This window comes from Macrobrachium rosenbergii, chromosome 15 (genome assembly GCF_040412425.1).
Source record: "Macrobrachium rosenbergii isolate ZJJX-2024 chromosome 15, ASM4041242v1, whole genome shotgun sequence".
NCBI classification, from domain to species: domain Eukaryota; kingdom Metazoa; phylum Arthropoda; class Malacostraca; order Decapoda; family Palaemonidae; genus Macrobrachium; species Macrobrachium rosenbergii.
In genome coordinates this window covers 23,773,523-23,795,463 of record NC_089755.1, presented here as the reverse complement: position 1 = coordinate 23,795,463, position 21,941 = coordinate 23,773,523, and the positions used below count along the sequence as shown (strand labels likewise).

Sequence of the window (21,941 nt, the reverse complement as noted above, 5' to 3'; positions counted from 1 at the left end):
TCGAGCAATTTTGAAGTTTGAGTTCCTAGGCGTACAGTTACTTACGTAATCAATGTAACATTTCCTTCTTTTCAGAAAGTACATCAAGACGTTGGGCATCAAAAACTACTGTTAAACCGGGAATATTGTACATGGTTTTAGAAATAATGAAAGAAAAATTTAAGGGAATGGAAGAAGCTTCCCGAGCGTGCCTTACGTTATTTGACGAATGCAATATCTCTCAGATTTGGTCTCTTGACAGAGAATCGGACACACTGTTCGATTCTGAATCTTGAGTGCAGTGCATAGTGGGTCGAGGAATTATGCAATCGCGGAAGCAATTCATATATGTATTTTTTTCTTTTTCGTCTTCTTCTTCTTTTTTTTGACACCAACGTTACGAAAGAGTTGTTATTTGAGTTGTTTACAAGAGTGGAATCAGCCGGTTTTCCTGCTGTAGCCACCGCGAGCGATTTGACCCCCACCAATATCAGGGAACAATCTCAATATCGGAAACGAAAATCCATCATTAAAAATCCAGCTGTTTCGGATAGACCATGCGTTTGCCGATGTCCCTCACTTGGTCATACTAGTGAGGGATAATTTTCTAGGTTTCATAGTAGAATGTAAGCTCTTCATATAAAATTCTGTCACCTTAAATAAGCGCATAGTCTGATAAAAATATGATACATGTTACACATATAGTGTACAAAGAGGAATATACGTGGATGCTCATATGCATACCAATATTCAGACATAAATGGAACAAATAAAAGAAAAATACGGTAAACAAAATGCCTTCATGCCTAGGGTCACTCGCGGGCTGCTCAATCCACAACAACCTAAGGAGGCCTTGCAACAACCCCGACCTTGCCCTCTGGCTGACGTTCTTAGGCTAAATGCCCCATAGTTACCTCCACCTCGGGAATGACATTACCTGTTCTCTCTCTTTACCCTTTTTTCTTATAGGCTAATCATTAAAAAAAAATAATGCAAGGACTGAGATAAACACTTCAGAACTCATCAAATTCTGTTAATTAATATTAAAGAAATATGTCCTCAGGTTCTTCACGTGAGGCCGCAATCACAGCAGTCACATGCTTTGCTAAGAAGCTTAGACAAAACTAAGACGATGATGTCGAATTATATTTCGAAGAAAATAATGACGAAGACGTCGATCGATCTTATCTGATTACTATCCTGACCTTCTTCCGACCAAAGTCCCATTCCACTGGCAAAAATTCTATCGAACCCTGCTTAAAAAATAAGAGAGACAGGTAGCAAAATTACAAAAGAAATAAGAAAGTCGATTACAGGGGCTAAGCGGGAAATGACGCAGTAACCCTGAGGACGAAACAATTGTGGTGAAAGCAAGAGTGGTTTATTTATTTTTTTTCGGGAATGCCCTCGAGTGCTTTAAATTTAAATGGATATTCTTTAGTATTTTCAGTCTGGGGAATGGAGATAAGAAGTATTCTGGTAACAGTCAATACGAAATCTTTATTGTTTTTTCCGTCTCATTTCTTCAGTGTTTATGTAAATTTCGTTAAGATGGCATATTTACGCAATATAAACCATTTTCTATTAAAAATTAAAAAGTATATGTGCGAATCTAATAGAATGAACCTGACGGTTTATTAAAAAAATCTCTCTAAATGCACAGTGTAGGCTACTGGGTAATAATAGAGAACATTTGACTTTCTCATCACGTAAAAGTAACAGATGAATACCTGTGTTAAGATTTTCTCACTCTCTCTCTCTTTCTCTCTTGGTTTGTAAAAAAAAACTTGGATATACATGAAAACACGGAGGAGCAAACGCGCATACACTCTAAAACAACTCCGTAGATGCATACTTGGTTGATATCCTGAAAGAGGTTTCAAACAAGGTAGATTGGAAGCCAAATGCCCTACAGTTTCCTTCGTTACTTTTGAAGCTCAGCCCCACCCTCCAAACAAGAAGTATCTTTGTGCAATCACACTACTAAACACGGCTCAGAAAATTCAACATGTCAGCGACGTCCCGTCTGACCGACACAAATATTTACAAATGGTGTACACAAGTTTTCTTACGCAACCACACAAGTGCAAATAACCAGCACCTAGAACTGACGAACCTAAAGCAACGCAAGTATTTTAGAAAAAACATTGCAACATAAACAAGACCATTTTTTGGGGACGAATAGAAAGTAAACCCTAATTTTTAAGGAAAAATATATCCTAAATTAAGCAAAATTTTTATAACGTTTATAAACATACCTTTATCAACATTATAAAAAGGATAAAAAATAAGTGACACTGGCATATTAAAAAGAATATATGCTGAGCAACAGCGATATAGAGAAAGATTCAACCAACACAAAATGTAAACTGAGCAAAAAATTTAAACTAACCATCACAAGTGTTTAAAGAGAATTAACCAGCACCAAACATTAACATAAACACCACCAATATGGTTAAAGAAAATGAAGTAACCAAGTAACACCAATTTTTAGAAAGAATTAACCTACATCCCAGGTCTTAGAAAGAATATAAACTAAGCACCATCATTACTTATAACGAATTAACTTACACAGCACCTTACTATGTAAAAAAAAAAATAACCTCAGTAGAATCGAAAGCAAAAAAGATTTAACCGACATCAATATTTTGGGAAGATTATAATCAACACAACACCACTAATTAGAAATAGCTAACTTAGGCATTAACATATTTTATGATATATATATGTATAATTATATATATATATATTTAGGCATTAACACATATTTTATGCATGTACCTATCTATCTACCTATATATATATATATATATATATATATATATGTGTGTATGTGTGTGTGTATATATATATATATATATATATATATATATATATATATATATATATATATATATATATATATATATATATATATATATATATTCAGAGAAAATATCGATATTCTAAGTATTTAAAGAGTACGACCAATAAAAGAATGCTCCCGGCGTAGTACAGGTCTTAGAACACATGGAAGAAAGCGTTAATGGCCCGTGCTCATTCTCCGTGACACTACTGCAGCATCGAATGATAATAGCAGACCTTTTCATTACCGGTTCCCCTACCTGCCCGACCTGATGACTTTATGGGATCTACCTCACATAAAAGACTTTCAAGCTCGCTACTTTTTCCACTCTAGATAAGCCATTGTTGTCGTCACGTTCAAAAATCGAGAGTTAATTAAGCCCTCGCTATTTCATACTTACTTTTTTTTATATATTCTAGATCGGTCACCTCCGAGAGATTATAAAATAACTGGAGAAAGAGAAAACGCAAAAAAGACCATTCGCATTTTTCAATAGTGAAAGACAACACTTAAGGCTGTACAGGTTCGGCTCAATATACTGCAATGGCAAGAAGAAAGTATTTTATTACTATTCCGTGGTTTCACATTATCAACTGCCTTAAGTTATTTCATTTACCGAAGCCTTTCATTTCTCGAACATGTATCCTCTTCCTGTCAATGACGTGCAATTTCCCACCAAATGCTTTGCGCTGCACCAACATACCTTTCTCTCTGTTTTCAGCCTTTCATTAGCTCAAAAATAACCTTCATTTTCCTCGAAACAAGGTCATTGCAACAACCTGCTATTTTAAGACAGTCAATTTCTCGCTAATAGTGTTTTACTACGTCTTAACTTCCCCTGTTCCTTAGCATATCCTACATTCTACACCAACCTTAGTTCCTCGTTGGAGAGTGGGTTTCGTTCTCAGCTAGCACTCTGCTGGCCGCGAGTTCGAATCTCCGACCGACCAATGAAGAATAAGAGAGATTTATTTCTGGTGATAGAAATTCATTTCTCGCTATAATGTGGTTCGGATTCCACAATAAGCTGTAAGTCCCGTTGCTAGGTAACCAATTGGTTCTTAGCCACGTAAAATAAATCTAATCCTTCGGGCCAGCCCTAGGAGAGCTGTTAATCAGCTCAGTGGTCTGGTTAAACTAAGGTATACTTAACTTTACACCAACCTTTATTTCAGTCTACTACTCTTCTATCTCTTCACGTAACCAAACCTCACTAGAACAATGTGATTCACCTTTCCACCTATGTTAACCTTTTTTATCAATTCGTGATTTCTCTACATTCTCCATTGTTTCAGTTCTTCTTATTACAGACACACTGGGAAAACAAACAATCAAATCAGCCTGCTTACTTTGTTTCGGTGTTATTAACCATCCATACTTGACATCCACTAAGGAGAGTTGGCTCAAAATCCCTCAACATTTCCCAACTTTTGCTCCGACAAACCTAATTTTTCCCTTCAAAATTTTTGCAATGATCTTAACATTTTCTTTGCTTTGCCTATACTGTGATTTGCCTATTCGCTTACTCTACGATTTTATATCAATTTTATATATATATATATATATATATATATATATATATATATATATATATATATTATATATATATATACATATATACATAATATATATATATATATATATATATATATATATATATATATAAACCATTTATATATATATATATGAATAACAGTGGATGAAATATCCATATATAAAAAAAAAAAAAAAAAATTGCTTAATTTTCACCATTTTTCATCCACTAACTGAACCAGGGTGTTGGCCGACTCGGTTGATCTTCAGATGGACCGAGTTCAACCATGGATGAAATGCAATTTATTTCTGGTCAAAGAAATTAAAAAAAAAAATAAGCTTGCTTCATTTTCACTAGCCAGCCCTATTTAATCATCAGTGGTCTGGTAAAACCATACTCTTTCCACTGAACCATCTCAAAATAACCTGATCCAAGGCTTACCTTCTTACTTCTCCCTCAATGTAACTCCACATTTCTCACGCTATCAACAGATCATCTCAACAGCTACTTTTCTTCTTCCGTTTGCATTATTCATCACTTATACGCGTGGCTCCAAAAGGTGCTGCCCTCCTTGTTGTACAATAAATATAGTAGGGATGTGATTGCAAGCCCAACACTCTGCTACACAGGTATTCCAAGGGCTTTTATGTTCTTGGAAGGCACCCATTCAGATACTGACCAGAAAAAGATTTTTTCTCTCTTTCTGTTGCAAGACGTGAGTACACGTAAGTATACAAACTTACATACATACAGGATTAGCCCGTACACAGTTTCCTTGCAAGGGATATTTTAAAGAATCAAGTTGTGACCTTTACGCTTGACCTTGCGACCTAAGAATTAACAGCACAGTAATCATGCTCCAGCCAAAGGAAACCCCTAGATTGATGATCCATATTCGTGTAGGCGAAAAGTCGATGGAGAAATTATAGGAGCAAATTGCCTCTTCAAAAGGCGTGACAGGAAAAATTCAGAGCGTTTTAAGAATTGGTAAGCTTTCTGTGTAACTCATTTTCAGCTATAAACAAACAGAAATAATAATATACTTGTTAGCAGATAATGGTGGAAATGGAACGAGATTATTATTATTATTATTATTATTATTATTATTATTATTATTATTATTATTATTATTATTATTATTATTATTATTATTATTATTAAGCTAACATTTATGTCAAATTTAAAGTTTATTAAAATATAATTGAAAACAAAACTATAAGATTAACAAAAAACGTTAGACAAAAATGAGAATAAACTTAACCACACAAACAAACCTCACAATAAATACATATTTACATACATACTCGTACATACATACATACTTATATATATGTATGTTTGTTTGTATGTATGTATGCATTGACAGAACGTGCACGGACGTGATATAAAATCCATGAATTTATATATTTCTGTAACAGCGGAATAAACGTAAAAGAACTGCTTGTTGATAATATTCTATTTTGGTAATTTGTAAGTCTACCATAATATGAAAAAGCAAATGAATAAATTGTGAATACGTTGATCGAATTACTCTATAATTATCAACAAAAGAATTTCATAATAAAAAGTTGATTAAATAAATAATTAATTTCGATTAGGATAAAAGCTTACATGCGCCGGGAATTATCTTTCAAAAGGAACTAATAACACGATAATTACAAAATCATAAATGTGCCTTTAGGTCGGATTTTTTTTTTAATTGAATGCCACAGGATGACCTAAAACAAAGCCCTGACATCTCAAAAAATTTCGTCATCAAGGGCTTGAGCAGTAATTTTCTTCCAGGAAACAGATGGCGACGCTATCACGCAACGATAATTCGTCCCAACTCCTGAAGAATGATATATCCTGTTCAGGTCAGTAAGTCATTCCTCACTCTGGCGTGTTCTGTTCAAGTCCAGAAGTCATTTCATAGATGGGTGTGTTCCATTCATATCCAGAAGTCCTTTCTTAGTCTGACTTGTCCTGTTCAAGTTCACAAGTCCCTCCTTAATCTGACGTTCTTTTCAAGTCATTAAGTCATTCCCCAGTCTGGTGTGATCCGTTCAAATCCAGAAGTCCTTCCTTAGTTTGATGTGTCCTCCTAAAGCCCAGGAGTCCTTCGCTGATCTGTTCAAGTTCAAAAGTCCTTCCTTATTCTAACGTAACCTTTGTCTGGTGTTTTTCGTTCCAAGTCCATAAAGTCCTTCCTTGGTCTGACGTATCTTGTTCAAGTCCGAAGTCCTTCCCTAGTCTGACATGCCCTGTTCCAGTCCTGTGGCTCCTCCCTACTCTAGACTTCTGTTCAAGTTAAGGGTGTCAAGTTGCCAGTCATACTGATCTCTGCATTGGAACAAAATTAAAAATGGAACTCCTACAATTAAAATACGGTCTGGAAAACATTCCAAGTAGAATGCATACGTATTATGCTGGTTATTTATAAACTGGTTAGTGCACCTAACCTATCTACTAATTTGGACCATGCACACTCGACATTACATGTGTGTGTGTGAAAGCACGTGATCACATACAAGCACTGGCAGGCGAGTGTACTGACCTCCTTCTGCGTGCGTGTACAAATGCATATAATTAGGCAAAAATATGTATACATATGTGATTAATTCTTAGAGACATACTTGTTCCTATCAATTCAATTTAATACTCTATTTTCACTGATCTAATATTGTGACAGACTTCCTGATAGGTGACCATTTTTTTATATACATAAATGGAGCTTTCTCGTCACTCTGAAAAGACAGTTGACAAGTAACGGAGTAAACTTTAACATAACAATATTCCGCCATATGAACGACAAAAGAAAAAAAAGAAAGATCTTTGGAAGCACCCGACTGTGATATTTCAAGTTCACAGCATTACAAGAGCAATGCAAAAGAGGATTTTAACAAAAGGTAATACTTAGTGTCTCCACTAGTTTTAAAATGAGAAGTATACCTAGTTACTTAAACCCACATCTTGACACAGTCCCACTTATCTCGCTGTTAGCTACTTACCAGTGGCATACGAAGCACGAAATAAATGTTCATCTCAAAAAGAAAAGGGAAAAGCAAACAATGGGAAACAACAAAATAAGAGCATCCCAGCTCGGAGATTTTCCTGTAACGGATTTACCTACACGTTTTCGCCTTTTCCTTTTATTTCAGAGTTCATCTTTGAAGGCGTGACTATATTTTTGTACCGAGTCTTTTCCGCTTTCAAACTTTTCGAAAACGTTCCTTCTTTTCTCTCTCTCTCTCGCGGATGTAAATATTTTCTTTTTTTATTTCGAAGCTGAAGCTCTGCCATCTCTTGAATGTGTTTACTTTTCAAGATTTCGATTTGTTCGTTCAAAACTTTTCTTTTACCTTAGTTTATCTTATGCTTGCTTATCTTCATCATCCCATTCTATATTATCCCTTGTTTATTTATAAGTCAGATAAGGAGTCCTTATGGTATAAAATACTTTCGTAAATAAGGAATCCTTACGGTGTCAAAATACTTTCGTAAATAAGGAATCCTTACGGTATAAAAATACTTTCGTAAATAAGGAATCCTTACGGTATCAAAATATTTTCTTAAATAAGGAATCCATATGGTATCAAAATACCTTCGTAAATAAAAGATACAGAGCATCACATTAATGACTGCTAACTAGCTTTTCATCTGCAAAATAAACATTGTGAAAGAAATCACAAAATAAGTAATACTCCCCAAAGGTTTCTTACTAACTTCGAATGCATTTAAACCTGCCGAATCCCGACACGGTGATAGAACCAGGATCCAGAAACGGGACAGAACGATGAGAGCCCGACTAGGTACGTGGCAACCATTAAGGAAAAAAGTGACAAATAAAAAGTCACCGGGAAATCCCCTTCGTTGATTACACCCTGAGACCAGTAAGCCGCGATTACATTCTGTTTTCCTACAGGCTTTGCATAGTAGGCACTTTGGAGGTTAAGTATTTTCCAAAATAATGCTCACCCAGACTTATCGTATAACGTTATTTATAAATTTAAAGATCAACAATTTATTTTCTCTAAAATTCTGAGGAAAACACGTAGACATGTATTTTGGGGTTTAGTGATCATTCCAAGTCCAACAATATATTACTTGTATTTTTCAATGTTACATATTTTAATAGCCGATTTTACCAATTTTTCAAGATTTCAGAAACGGGTAATAATTCAGTTTTGAGGGTGCGCCATTTCATTCCCTGACGTCTGCTATAAATCCCGTGACTGTTACCTCCAAAAATCTTGGTCTAAACGCTCACAGTGACTTTTGAAAAATCCAAGAATATTTCCGCTTGAACAAAAAAAAAAAAAAAGGGGAGGGGGAGCTGTCTCAATATTCACCTAAGAAGACCATATCATGGGAAGACCAGATTCCGACACAATCCACATTTCCTCCTAGCTTGAATAGCTGGCACCCTCCAATCTTTTCCCAAATTACAAAAGCAAGCCCTGAAAAAAAGGAAGTGTGTGTGTGCGTGTGTGATGGTAGAAGGGAGGACAATCAGGACGAAAATGAGTCCATAAATGAAGGAAGCGAAGTCCTCATTACCTTGATAAAAACCGAAAGAGGGAAGGACAGAGTATTTCCAAAAATACGAAAAGGTATATCTCCAATTTAAGCCCTCCTGCTTCTCGGAGCTGCTACAGAAGACATAAAAGAGTAAAAGATAAAAAAAAAAAAAACGCATGTGGAAAGGGAAAAACTCAGGATGGACACAAAAAATGTATGGCTTTTTTTCCTTTCGAAAAACGAGAGAGAGAGAGAGAGAGAGAGAGAGAGAGAGAGAGAGAGAGAGAGAGAGAGAGAGAGAGAGAGAGAGAGGTGGCTGAACCAAGCCAGACGCAATCTGCAATAATTGCATTATGCATGATTAAAGACTGCCTAATTAAACCAATCAAGATGATAAATTATCCTTCACTAATGAAGTAACAACACAATCGATACAAAACAATTAAGAATAATCAAAATTAAAATATTTACTTGCCATTACAATAATTGAAGGCAAATGAATTTGTCAACATTGACGCATAGAAAGTTGGATGGTATCAATTTTCATCAGTTCTACTTGTTTGCTGTTAAATGGATGACACAGAACATGATGAACTTTGGGAGACAAGTAGATAATAAATCATCCAAGAAAATATGATGCCATTTTAGTTGTGAAGTTCGTGAAATTTTTGCAAATACAAGATAACATTTTAGACGGTAACACAGTCATCACCTGCTGTTTCCTTTCTTTAAACCTTCAGTTGAAAACCCTTATGTACAGAGACAACAGACTATAAACCCAAGAGGGATCCAAAGGGAAATCAGCCTGGAAGGGGGAAACAAGTTAAATAAAAAGGTGATAAATAATTAAATATGATTGACAGAAAATAAAACCGATACACTTGAATTCAAGAGGTACCAGCAGAAAAGCAAGAATGAATTTACTGTTCCCTTAAACATTCGGTGATCAGAAGACTCCACAACTGCACTAGGCAATCTATTTCACATTTTAGTTGTAGTCAAAATAAAACTCTAGTAAACTGAGTAGTACTAAACCTGATACTAGAAAAAGACTCACTGTTTGCAGCAGCAGCCTGCCCAATGTTGCGAGCAAAAGCAGCTATGTCAGGTAAAGAAGAGTTCAGAGGATGTTTGTCGCTGTAGAACATTTTATGCAACAAACATTGGACTCACTTTACGCCTATGCCAAAAGTCAATATTAAGAATTGGAAAAATAAACTTGACTGATGAAATACCCCTCTCCATGAGTTTGAGATAAGAGTCACTAACTGAACACTGCACTGGCGAACAGTGCTCAAAACAAGGAAGACGAAGAGTTGAAACACTTTACTTGGATATAATAATAGCTTAAATTACGAAACATTTAAAAACAGTTCCGCAAAATACCGACTTCTGAGAAACAGAGGAAGTGATATTACGTAAATGCTTCTTATCAGAAGTTACACGTAGAATCTTAAAAGCCACTGGCATCAAAACTGTACCATTATGTGTGATCAGGATGCCAAGGCAAGAGCGTTCTTGATAGACTAACTAAAATACTTTGAGTTCTAAAATGGTTAAGCTTAATGGCCCGAAGCCTACTCCACTAATGAATACATGCCAGATCTCTATTCAAGGATTCTGTAACCGTAAACCTAGAGCGTGGAGATGGGACAACAGCTAGAAGAGTAGGATCATCGGCGTATGCAGTCAATCTGTTCTCCAGAACCTGCCACGTCGCTAAAATAAGAAATAGCAAAGGTCCAAGAACGCTACCTTGAGGAACATCTGAAATGACATTACTAAAGCCAGTAATCTTCTTATAAATGAAGCAAAACAAATAAAATGCCAAGTCGAAAAATATTGTCTGAAAATTGCCGAATGACGTGAAATCTTACTGACGGACATGAAATCCGTAACTGGTGCTGTGATTAGAGGAAACAACGTTCATTTGCAACAGGTTCTAGGCCATTCCCTTACGCCTTCACCAAACTGGTCTAGCCCAACTGACGGCTGAAGTCTTAGGTGGCAATATTTCGCCGGCAATTCATAGGTGATATCTCTAATATTTTCGGCTACTGGATAGTAAAAATGTACAATTCCATACACCACCAGCTGGTAAATAATCTCTCTCTCTCTCTCTCTCTCTCTCTCTCTTCTCTCCCTCTCTCTACAAGAGTGTGTGGCAACACAAAAATACGTTTCCTTGGCTCGAATAATGACATCCGTCCAATACTGCCCAATTCCTCGCTCAGTTCGGTCACACAGGCTATTATCAGACAACATGATTTATTAGTTATAACTGAAAGCATTTATATACTGGTTTCGTACCAAATTTTATCGGAATGACCGAAGAACATCTCTGAAAATCTTACGTAAAAAGGGCTAATTCCATGAACACGCAAGGCAACCTGCGCCTGAAAGATATAACTGGGTTTGGTTTTTTCAACTTGTAGAAGCACATTTGAAAGTCCTCAGAGTTCTGCTGTTGGCAACAAAATAAAACCAGACGAACGAAGAGTTGTTCAAAGTGCGTAAATACCGTAGCATTTGGAAATCATATTCTGGCCCAGACAAACTTCAAGGAGACTAGACTTGACTTTACTGGTAATTACCAGGGGTCGTTACTGTCGCAGATGACTGGAGCATTCAAAACAAAGAGACGACGCGTGATTAAATGCTCCTGTAGACAGAAGACAGTTATTGAGGGTGGGACAGCGCCAAGCCATTACAGTAATTAGGGTTATTGACTTGAGCGAGAAGCGCAAACTGTTTGTAAGGCACCATTAAGACGATGTTGCTTTCTACTGCGGCAAATAACTCCGGGGAACTTAGAAAGGTCCTTGGCGCTTCGCGGAATACCAATGGAAAGAAAGGAACATGGAAAACAAAGAGGAAAATAGAATTTGCGGTTCAAAGTAAAAATGAAATGGAAAGTATTTAAAGGTAAAAGTGCAACGGATAAAAACAGAATTTGTTTAAAGGGGTAATTTGGGGTTCCTTGGTTTTTGTAAATTATGATATGACGAGAAGGGGAAGAAGATAAAGCAAAAAGCAAAGAACAAGGAGTTTGAGTTTAAAGAAGTAAGTATCTGGAACTGAGGAAATACAAAGGGAGCGAATAAAAAAATGGAAAACAGAGTGGAAACGGAAATACACTTAGCCTTTGAAGCAGGGAGGACAGGAGCAATATCAAATAAATTCGCATATCCAAAATAGTTTCAGCTCCAGGTCCATTCCGGCTTCCCGGGCTTAAAACTCTCCGACCTCACTTCCAGGAACAGAGACAAAAAGTGAATGAAAAATAAAAGACTGAGACGTGAAAATAAAGGAAAAATATAAAAGATGTATTTCTGATCCCAACACAGGATCTTCTACTGCACATCGTCCTTATCTGGACTAAGACTATCACTAAGACCACCAATCTAAAAAATGAAATAATAAATCAAAAATATCCTGATCAACGTTACAATTAAAAATTGCACATTCTTAATCACGTACACTGCTCTTCCACAAAATTTTATTTAAATCTGTTAATAGATTTTCGAGGTACGGTAGACAAACAACCAAAAACAAACAGGTCACCATAGATGCATCGTAATTTGCAGAAAAAAAGAAAACGAGAAAAACTTACCTTAACATAGTATAATGCCACTCGTCATGCTGCCAATAAACCCATGGGGGAGGTCAACTGGCGAAGTTCTGCAGCGCACACTTCAAATGGAACTGCACATGCGCAATTGCGCTGACGATTGCGGTTATTCCAACTTAAGCGTTGCACAATTCACCTTTCACTTTCACTGTAAATTTTCCTCTTATTTGTACACTACTCAGTATGTCTTATGATATGTCTTATGATCATTCATTAAAATGTGAGTTTTGGATATTTTCTTTCCTTTTTGAATCATATTACCACTTTAAAACTCTTGCGTACTTATTCTCCGTGTTTTAGTCATAAATGTCCTGTAATGCCATAGTATTTCTTTCTGAAAAGGAAGGACCATGAACTTAACTTTTTTAGTTTAATCAAAACCAATATCTTTCAGAGAACAGAACCAAATTTTGTCAAACACAGAACTTATATTCTAATACTATGCATTTGTTTTTGAAAACTGTGAATGAGCTACACGTACCGTGTTCCCTTTTCATTTTCATCAATATAAAAAATTGTAATTAAAGATATTTTAAATATCTTCAGTCTTACTTCATCACGGTTCCTGGGCAACAAATTACTGTACAGTTATAAAGTGTAAAAGATTATGAAACAAATTACATATCGCTACGTCTTATGCTGAGCTAACAATATAATGCAACATCATTTCCATACATTTCCAACTCGGTTAGAAAAGCGGAAGGAAAGTTATGCGTTCTTCAGACGCCAGAAAGTTAGATAAAAATTACGTATCCGTAGCTACGCCTACGTTTCAAGTTATAATTAATATCAAATTCTCTCTCTCTCTCTCTCTCTCTCTCTCTCTCTATGCTTCTTTGGCATCTGAAGAATGTATTTACATTAAAAGTAAACGCCGTACCGCTGGCAGAATAGGAAAGAAAAGCTGCAACAAAGAAACACGATATCCGACAGCATAAGATGGAATGTGCATCGCTACGAGCACTGACGGAGAAGATATGGAAAAGAAATGAATCACAAGAAATACATTATAAAAACAACGTTAAAATGTAGTAATAATCCACTGCATTACTCAAAAATATTGAAACTTAAAATGTATAAATCCTTCGCATTGCTCAACTTTTTCCTAATTACCTCCTGCGACAACATCTAAAACAAAGGCTTTCCATAAGAAGAGTTACCAAGAAAGTAATTAAAATTGCCTAAATTACGACCTATAAAAAAATTTAGCTTCTTTACGTCAGTGAAGAGTATCAACTCGAGTTCAAAACTCGACCAAGCTAATTTTCCTTTAAAGAGAACGAACTCCTTCTATTTCTAACAATATGGTTCCCATGATACGCTCACACACATACGTACAAATACATGTATACATACATACATACATACACACACACACACACACACATATATATATATATATACATATATATACATATATATATATTATACATATACAATATGTAATATATATATATATATATATATATATATATTTATTTACAGTATATAATATATATATATATATATATATATATATATATATATATATATATATATATATATATATTTATATAATATATATATATATATAATATATATATATTTATATATATATATATATATATATATATATATATATATATATATATATATATATATATATATATATTAACCACAGAGAAATGAAAAATGGGTGTAATCCTGACTGGTTTCGGCTTTTTTCTAAGCCATTTTTGCAGGCCTAATACACACAAACACACATACATATATATACATACATACATACATATATACATACATACATACATACATGTACATATATACATATATACTGTATATACTCACAAGTACTAAGCTACAAAGTATCAGTTAACATCCAATTCACTCCACCTCGGGAATAACATACAACCACAGGGGAATTATAACTGATAAGCGTTTCGTCACAAGTGGGATTCGAACTGCCAAATGGTTGGGAAACGACAACATGCAGCAACGTTTTTACCAGTGAGCCATGTACAGAGACATAATTTGATACCGACTCTGCTGTACATATGCCCCCCCCCTCGAATTCAGGTTTTTGTACTTACAACCAATTCAACCCACCTTCACCATGATAGCTGACTGGTAAGTTAGTGAATTTTTGTCCCATACACCGACATTTGAGAATTGAACAAAGGTCACTGTGTTTGTGACACACACACATGTAATAAATATATATATATATATATATATATATATATATATATATATATATATATATATATATATATATATATATATATATAAAATCATCTGAATTTATATATATGTGTGTGTATACACATAATACATACATACACACACACACACACACACACACACACATATATATATATATATATATATATATATATATATATATATATATATATATATATATAAATTCAGATGATTTTATAAATAGTGCTTGCTATAAAAATACATAAAGCATCAAAATTTAGGTAATATACAATCAGATAGCAAGAATTATCATTAAAAATAATTATACTAAACTGTTTTCCTTTTATTACAAAAATCCGTCTTTTTAAACAAAATTAAGATATAGTGCATAAGTCCGCCTCGACATTGTAAGTAAAGTTACCAAGCGTTTTATATTAACTCAATAAATTATTACTTTGACTGTATACTTGCCATTAAAGCTTAAACATGTGACGATGGGAAGCCACACAAACTCAAGCAAGCCATTCCTTCATTCGGTTTGTTTGCTTTACAAGTTACTCCTGGCACAGTCTCCACAAACACTCCTCGTCACATGGAGCACACTCCTGCATTCTCCCTCCCGCACACAACCAAGCAAACACGAGAGACAACAGAGAGAGACATAATCATGCTTTTAAACCAAACAAGAAGACACTGCTGACGCCATGATTATCTCACAACCAATGCATATTTACATTTGCAAATTTATAATGAGAAGTGCCTGAATGACCTCCTTCGTGAAAATTGTATTATTCTACAAGGGGTGAATTGATGATGAAAAGAAAGGCAGTTTGTAAAGTTATTTATCTGTAAAATAAAATAAAACTAATGTTATGTATTTCTAAAATAAAATAAAATTAATGAGTTAGTCTAAAGTTTACAGATAAGCATGATAAAGCTCAGTACTCTCAGGACTGATATTTAATAAAAATATATTGTATTATATTTGTATTATATTTTCTATACGATTTCTTATCTTCAAGGCTGAAGTTCTGAGGGACAAGACAAAAAACGTTGCTGTGTTGCCGATATATAAGCAATGTAGTTCTCTGAAAGATTACCCTAATAATGCCACGAGTTAGTGGCTGAAACAGTCGTCAGCAAACATTTTTTCAAAAATACAGTAACAAAGCAACAATTTATTTTTCCCTTGCAGAAAAATGGAAAACTTCTGGTTGCAAAATATTAGATGGAATGCATGAATATTTATTAAAGATATACATGCATACATAAATAATATATATATGTATGTATATATATATATATACACACACACATACATACATGCGTGTGTATGTTGGAAGTTTACTGCACATGGAGTTAATCCACGATTCAATAGTTGAAGTATAAATGTGTCAGTGACCACTCTAGTGGTTTTTCTCTTGGACAAGTTCCATTTTTGGGAATAGCTAATGTTACATATATATATATATATATATATATATATATATATATATATATATATATATATATATATATGTATATATATATATATATATATATATATATAAATTTATTTATATATAATACATAAATATTTTTCCCAAAAGAGGAGTTGCTCCAGAGAGGGCTCGCTTCCGATCTTCAACCAGAGCTTGGGGATGAGATTTCTAGCTCCCCATCCTTTTTCGATCTAGTTGCAACCCACCACAATCGACTACCTATTAGGTAAGCTATACACTGCTTCAGGTCAACTAAGGCACAATGGGATTTACAAGGGCGTGCCTAAAGGCCAAATACAATGCGGGTAACCGTTACCGCACATGTGCATACGTTAATCATACAAGATTTCCTTCCTCGACTATTGACTGTCTGGTAAGCCTACAAATCTGGTGATAACTGGTGCGTAAGGAAGTGCGTCACGCTATATGCGGCACTAATTAGGATCCGATTACTTTTTACTGAGTTCATCTAAAGTGGCCTTACAGAATCACAGAACCAATTATACAAGTGAAACGTCTGAATACCAAACCAGGCAGTACATTTCATGTTAAAGTAAAAACGTTCCGACATCAATACAACACATCAGGTCCAGTCGAGAAATACAGGATTATCATAGGAACTACGCAAATGAATTAACGACGAGAGAGAGAGAGAGAGAGAGAGAGAGAGAGAGAGAGAGAGAGAGAGAGAGAGAGAGAGAGACATAAAAGCCCCGTTTTAAAGACACCCTTTAATCTCGTAAAGCATAACAGTTTCGAGCCACACTAAGCTCCTCTTTAGGTGAAAGTATACAGAAAGACCTGATTCCACTATAGAAACATAGGACAATCTCACAAGGATCACAATAAACCCCTCAAGTGCAGCCAACTCTAGGAGAATTTTTAACTCAAAACTTTCCCGTCGTACTCGCGACCCCTGACCGTCGCAATTCTTTCAAAGTTTGTTCATTATCCTTTACATATGGAATCACTAAAAATGGGTTAAAAAATTTGTGACAGCCTGACGATAAACAGTAAAAGGCCTTTCTTGCCTTAAAATGACACTTTTGGAAGAACAAAGAGGGATAACCCAGTCTCCTAAAACAGTCAGTCAGAAAATAAACGTTTCAGTCATTACAAACAGGGCTGCAAATCCTGTAGGCACGCAAGAACAAAGAGGAAAGGACAGATCTTAATCTTTTCATCACGATAAGGAAAGAAATGGAGAGACATATTTCCTAAAAACGCTGAATAATATATTCCCATTATTCTGTATGAGTAATACCTTCAAAAAGACCATTTTATTATCGGATTCCAATTCACATGTGAGCTTAATGGATAGACATAGTTGATTGAGCTGTTGAAATTAAGTCCAATTATTTCAAACAAGGGTCCCCCTCTTCATATCCCTCAGCTAAATTGCTAGTGCGCATATCAAGAATAATTTGCAATTCATCGAAAAGTTAAAAGCACTTTTTTCAGTCGGGGAAAGATGATGAGTAATGATGTAATCGCTTTGTTTACAAAAATTGACATTGATTGTACCTTAAACTTTTTATCGCAAAAATTAAAAAAATATGAGTCCACACTTATTCCTATCGCCACTAATTCTTATGTCTTAACAGACCTCATTAAGCTGTGCGTTAATGATGATGTTTTTACTTCTAACGGGAAATTTTATCAAGAGACTTCCGTTAGTGTCCCTGGTTTTAAGCAATTTGCTTATGGAATATTTTGGAAGTGAATTATTATGCAGTATTCTTCGCCCTGATACCCCCGTGCATGGTTCAAGAATGTTTTGATATTTCGTCGATTTGTGATTTAAACGACGCTAGTTTCCTTATATTATATATATATATATATATATATATATATATATATATATATATATATATATATATATATATATATATATGTGTGTGTGTGTGTGTGTGTGTGTGTGTGTACTGTATATATATACACAAATTTAATGTAAGCATTTTCCTTACCTTAACCATCAGTGGTTTCTAAGGAAAACGCAACAAATAACTGCTACGTTCATCACTTAACTTCTGAATCAAGAACGAACCCTAGGCTATATGACGACAATTTCCACATTAACTGCTACATGTACCTACACATGGGATCGTAGGAGAACCACACGCAAATGTACACCAAAACAGACGTCGTTTGCGTGGAAAAACGAAAATGACCGCAACCACGAAATGGCTCAATCAAATCTCACTCAAAATTAACCCAAAAAACACATTATAAGGGCACCGGGTCCATTTCTAACAAATTCCCACAACTTGTAATCAAATTACGATTTCTACAGTTTTTGTCGGGAGGTGAATGTGGTTACGCCCATAGGTTGACTCGGCAGTTTAGAACTACATAAGTCACAAACTGTGCAACAACAAAAACAAGCTTATAAAATAAAGCAACTCTCAACATCGTTTGTTGGTGGCTGTGCTTTATTTCATAATTGTTTAGTACAAAGCGCAAAATGCTACTGAGGCATTACTGAAATATGCGTTGCTAATGTGCGTTCTGATTAGCGGTTTTCTAACCATTCTTACGGCTGATAACTAAAAGCCTTTATAATAAACTATAAAGATACAAGTAGCGTAATGACTATTGCCTCTTGCACAGGACCACTAGTGTTTGTTCTCAGTCTCTGTTTGGCTTGGGTTTAGTAAAAAAGGCGGGGCTTTAATCCTACACTTATATCTACTATAGGTTTACGACCGGCTGAAGTGCATAAAATTTAATGGTATTCCTTGTGCAATTTCGCAAGCTAAAATTAAGTCACAACTTTAACACGCCTTCGCAAAAGTTGAAACTTCAAGTAGTTAATCAATGGATTAATGGTTTACTGCAAGTTTAAGATATATCAAAGGAATTACTTTTTCCAAGTGTTAGTTTCATCGATAAGCAATGTTTGCATTATTCTTATATGCTGTTTTCTGAGATACAGTATATTCCTCAATACTCAGGAAGACCCAGCCATACAATCCACTCCTGGGAATTACCTTAAATACGAAGGAAGTTTCAATCAAACGATCCACTTCAGCGGAATATTTCTCAGTATTCAGGAACCCGCAATCAGAAACTGCTGAAATAGGCGGTTTCTGATAATTAGTTTCTTAATTAGTGTCACTAACTTACAGAACTCCTGATTCTCTAATTGAAAAACATTTCTTCTTCATGTCTGATAGCTATTTTTTCTTCGAAAATCAATATCTGTCATGACTCACCTCAACTGTTTTAGAAACACTGAAGCTATGCCATCACTTTCTTTCGCTTTCTCAGTGTCCTGTAAAAGAAAACTATTGAGATGGCTATTTGTCTGTCCGTCCGCACTTTTTCTGTTTGCCCTCAGATCTTAAAAGCTACTGAGGCTAGAGGGCTGCAAATCGTTATGTTGATCATCCACCCTTTGTATGTTGATCATCCACCCTCCAATCGTCAAACATACCAAACTGCAGCCCTCTAGCCTCAGTAGTTTTTATTTTATTTAAGGTTAAAGTTAGCCATGATCGTGCGCCTGGCACCGCTATAGGTGCCAACAACACAGGCAACCACCGGGCCGTGGCTGAGAGTTTCATACAGCATTATACACTCTACAGAAAACTCGATTGCGAAGAAGAAACTTCGACGCATTTTTTCCTTGTTTTGTTGTTTCTAAACACAAGCGATCTTTATCTCCTGTTGCGAGTTAAACAAATCTTCGAATGTCCTATCACTGGTCTATCCAAGCTTTTCATTGTATTCCTAATCTGTTTACTGGCTGTTAACATCGACAAAATCTCGAGTTATTAATCCAGTCCATAAAAAATCATCAAGTGTTTACAGTCAACAAAGCGTTCATTAAGACTTTTTCTATCAGAGTTTATTTTTTGCTATGTTTAACGTACGATTTATGGTTTTAAGGCATGGGACTATTTACGGTTATACATGAATTATGCGAATGTTAGTGAGTAAGAAAACATATATCATTTTACTATACAATATTCTTGTTACTGCCTGAATAACAGGGTTACCCATACTTCCATTTCCATTTTCTGAGCTTGTTGTAGCAGATGAATGTGAAGGGTGAAAGATACACAGGAGAGAGGAAGGAGTTACATAAATGGCCGTAGGCTTAAGCCCAGTTTGTGAGGATCTTTAAACCACACCGCAGCAAAAACAAATATGGGAAATGGATTCTTTCTACCTCTAGGAAATGAAATTATTAAAGTTATTTTTGTTACGAAAGTTGCACAAAAACATTGCCCGGGTAAACAGATACCGGCGAAACCTTCTCTCTATGATCTAAGACCAAACTATCCCAAAAAGGTAGTTCGTAAGTCAAGGAACAGGAAAAGGGATTCTTATACGATGAAGAATAATTATTCTAGGTGATCCAGTTTATAAAATAAGCTCATTAAATTAGGGCACACTATTATGTTATCCGATAACTACCATCCTTCATATTCAAATTAACTTCAGCCATTCAATAAGTCCTGGAAGGCGACCGCATACAGGGTCCGAGAGAGTTGTACAAGAGACCGGCTATCAACCAAGTATCCTTCACAAACACTGGATGCAGATCAATGAGAAATGGCTGGCTCTTAAATCTGGGTCGACCTTCATGATGACACACAGGCAAACAAATATACGCAACTTATTCATTCACAAAATGGCTCACTGAGAGACAACAAACCAAAGCAAATATGCTCACCCTCCAAATACCCACTGCAACAAACACTCAAGCAAACTCAATACATGACAAGATAAAAGATCAACGCAAACGAGCGCACAATTATCCACTCGCTGACTGTGAACAACGTGCCAAAAGCTGACCATTTTCCAAAACTTCTAGCATCTGATATGTTGGATACAAACAAAATACCTGTGCAAACGAACGCCTTTCGACAGGTTGACTAATAGCCTAGATGGTCTCTAGCCTGTTTTTACAAAATTGTCAGTTATCCGTCAAGTCAGAATAAAATGGAATCAGGAAAGTCCATCTTTTTCTCAGACTAATTCTTCTTTTTTTTTTTTTGCTGACATTTACACAAACCCCTGAATAATCTACGAGATCTTTTACCTTGAATAACTGTAATTCGGCGAGAGATGTTGCATTTACAATGACAGACATATCATTTATTTATATATATATATATATATATATATATATATATATATATATATATATATATATATATATATATATATATATATTTTATATATCAGAGAGATAGGAGCTGACACCAAAGGCGTTCCGAAGTATCTTGCGATGCAGTTGCTATCCCTACTCCTTGAAGTAAGGATGTTCAAGGGACTTACGTACCAACGGCGTATAGCACTTCTAAGTAGCCATCCATCGAGAAACTAACTAAACAGAATGTTGATCGACTCCGCGGCACAGCGATTAAGCCAAATTCACTTATAGGTCATTTTAACCCTTACTAGAGGTTGGTTCCAACAAATGCTATCCTTCCGGTTTTTCAGCGTGGTTTGTTTAGGATGAGGAGATTACCCCTAAGCCATTCTCCTGCTGCGACCCATCATAGTCGACTAACTAGCGAGCAGCTTATTTCAGTGCTAATGTCAACAGATGTATCTATTCAAACGAACAGCAGGACTCGAGAAAAGATCCTACAAACCGAGATACAATTCTTGACGTTAGCGTCACACTGCAGATGTGATCTGGAGCAGCTTACGCTCCTAATAGCAAGATACGACTTCTTCTTTTTTTTTTAAGGTGCAGCAAGATTTTGTATCTAATATCATATTCTTGGAAATATATTCTTGTCAGTAATGGGCTTCTACGTAGAATCAAACACG

General features: G+C 35.4%; 1 long non-coding RNA gene across 1 annotated transcript in view; it reads right to left on the bottom strand.

The window, feature by feature from the left end:
• Positions 1-12,608, bottom strand: part of LOC136846464 (uncharacterized) — a 117,894-nt gene extending 105,286 nt beyond the window's left edge. The window contains exon 1 of the long non-coding RNA XR_010855407.1: positions 12,472-12,608. This is a non-coding gene — a long non-coding RNA (uncharacterized lncRNA). The remainder of the gene's footprint in view (positions 1-12,471) is intronic.
• Positions 12,609-21,941: the final 9,333 nt, after the last annotated feature.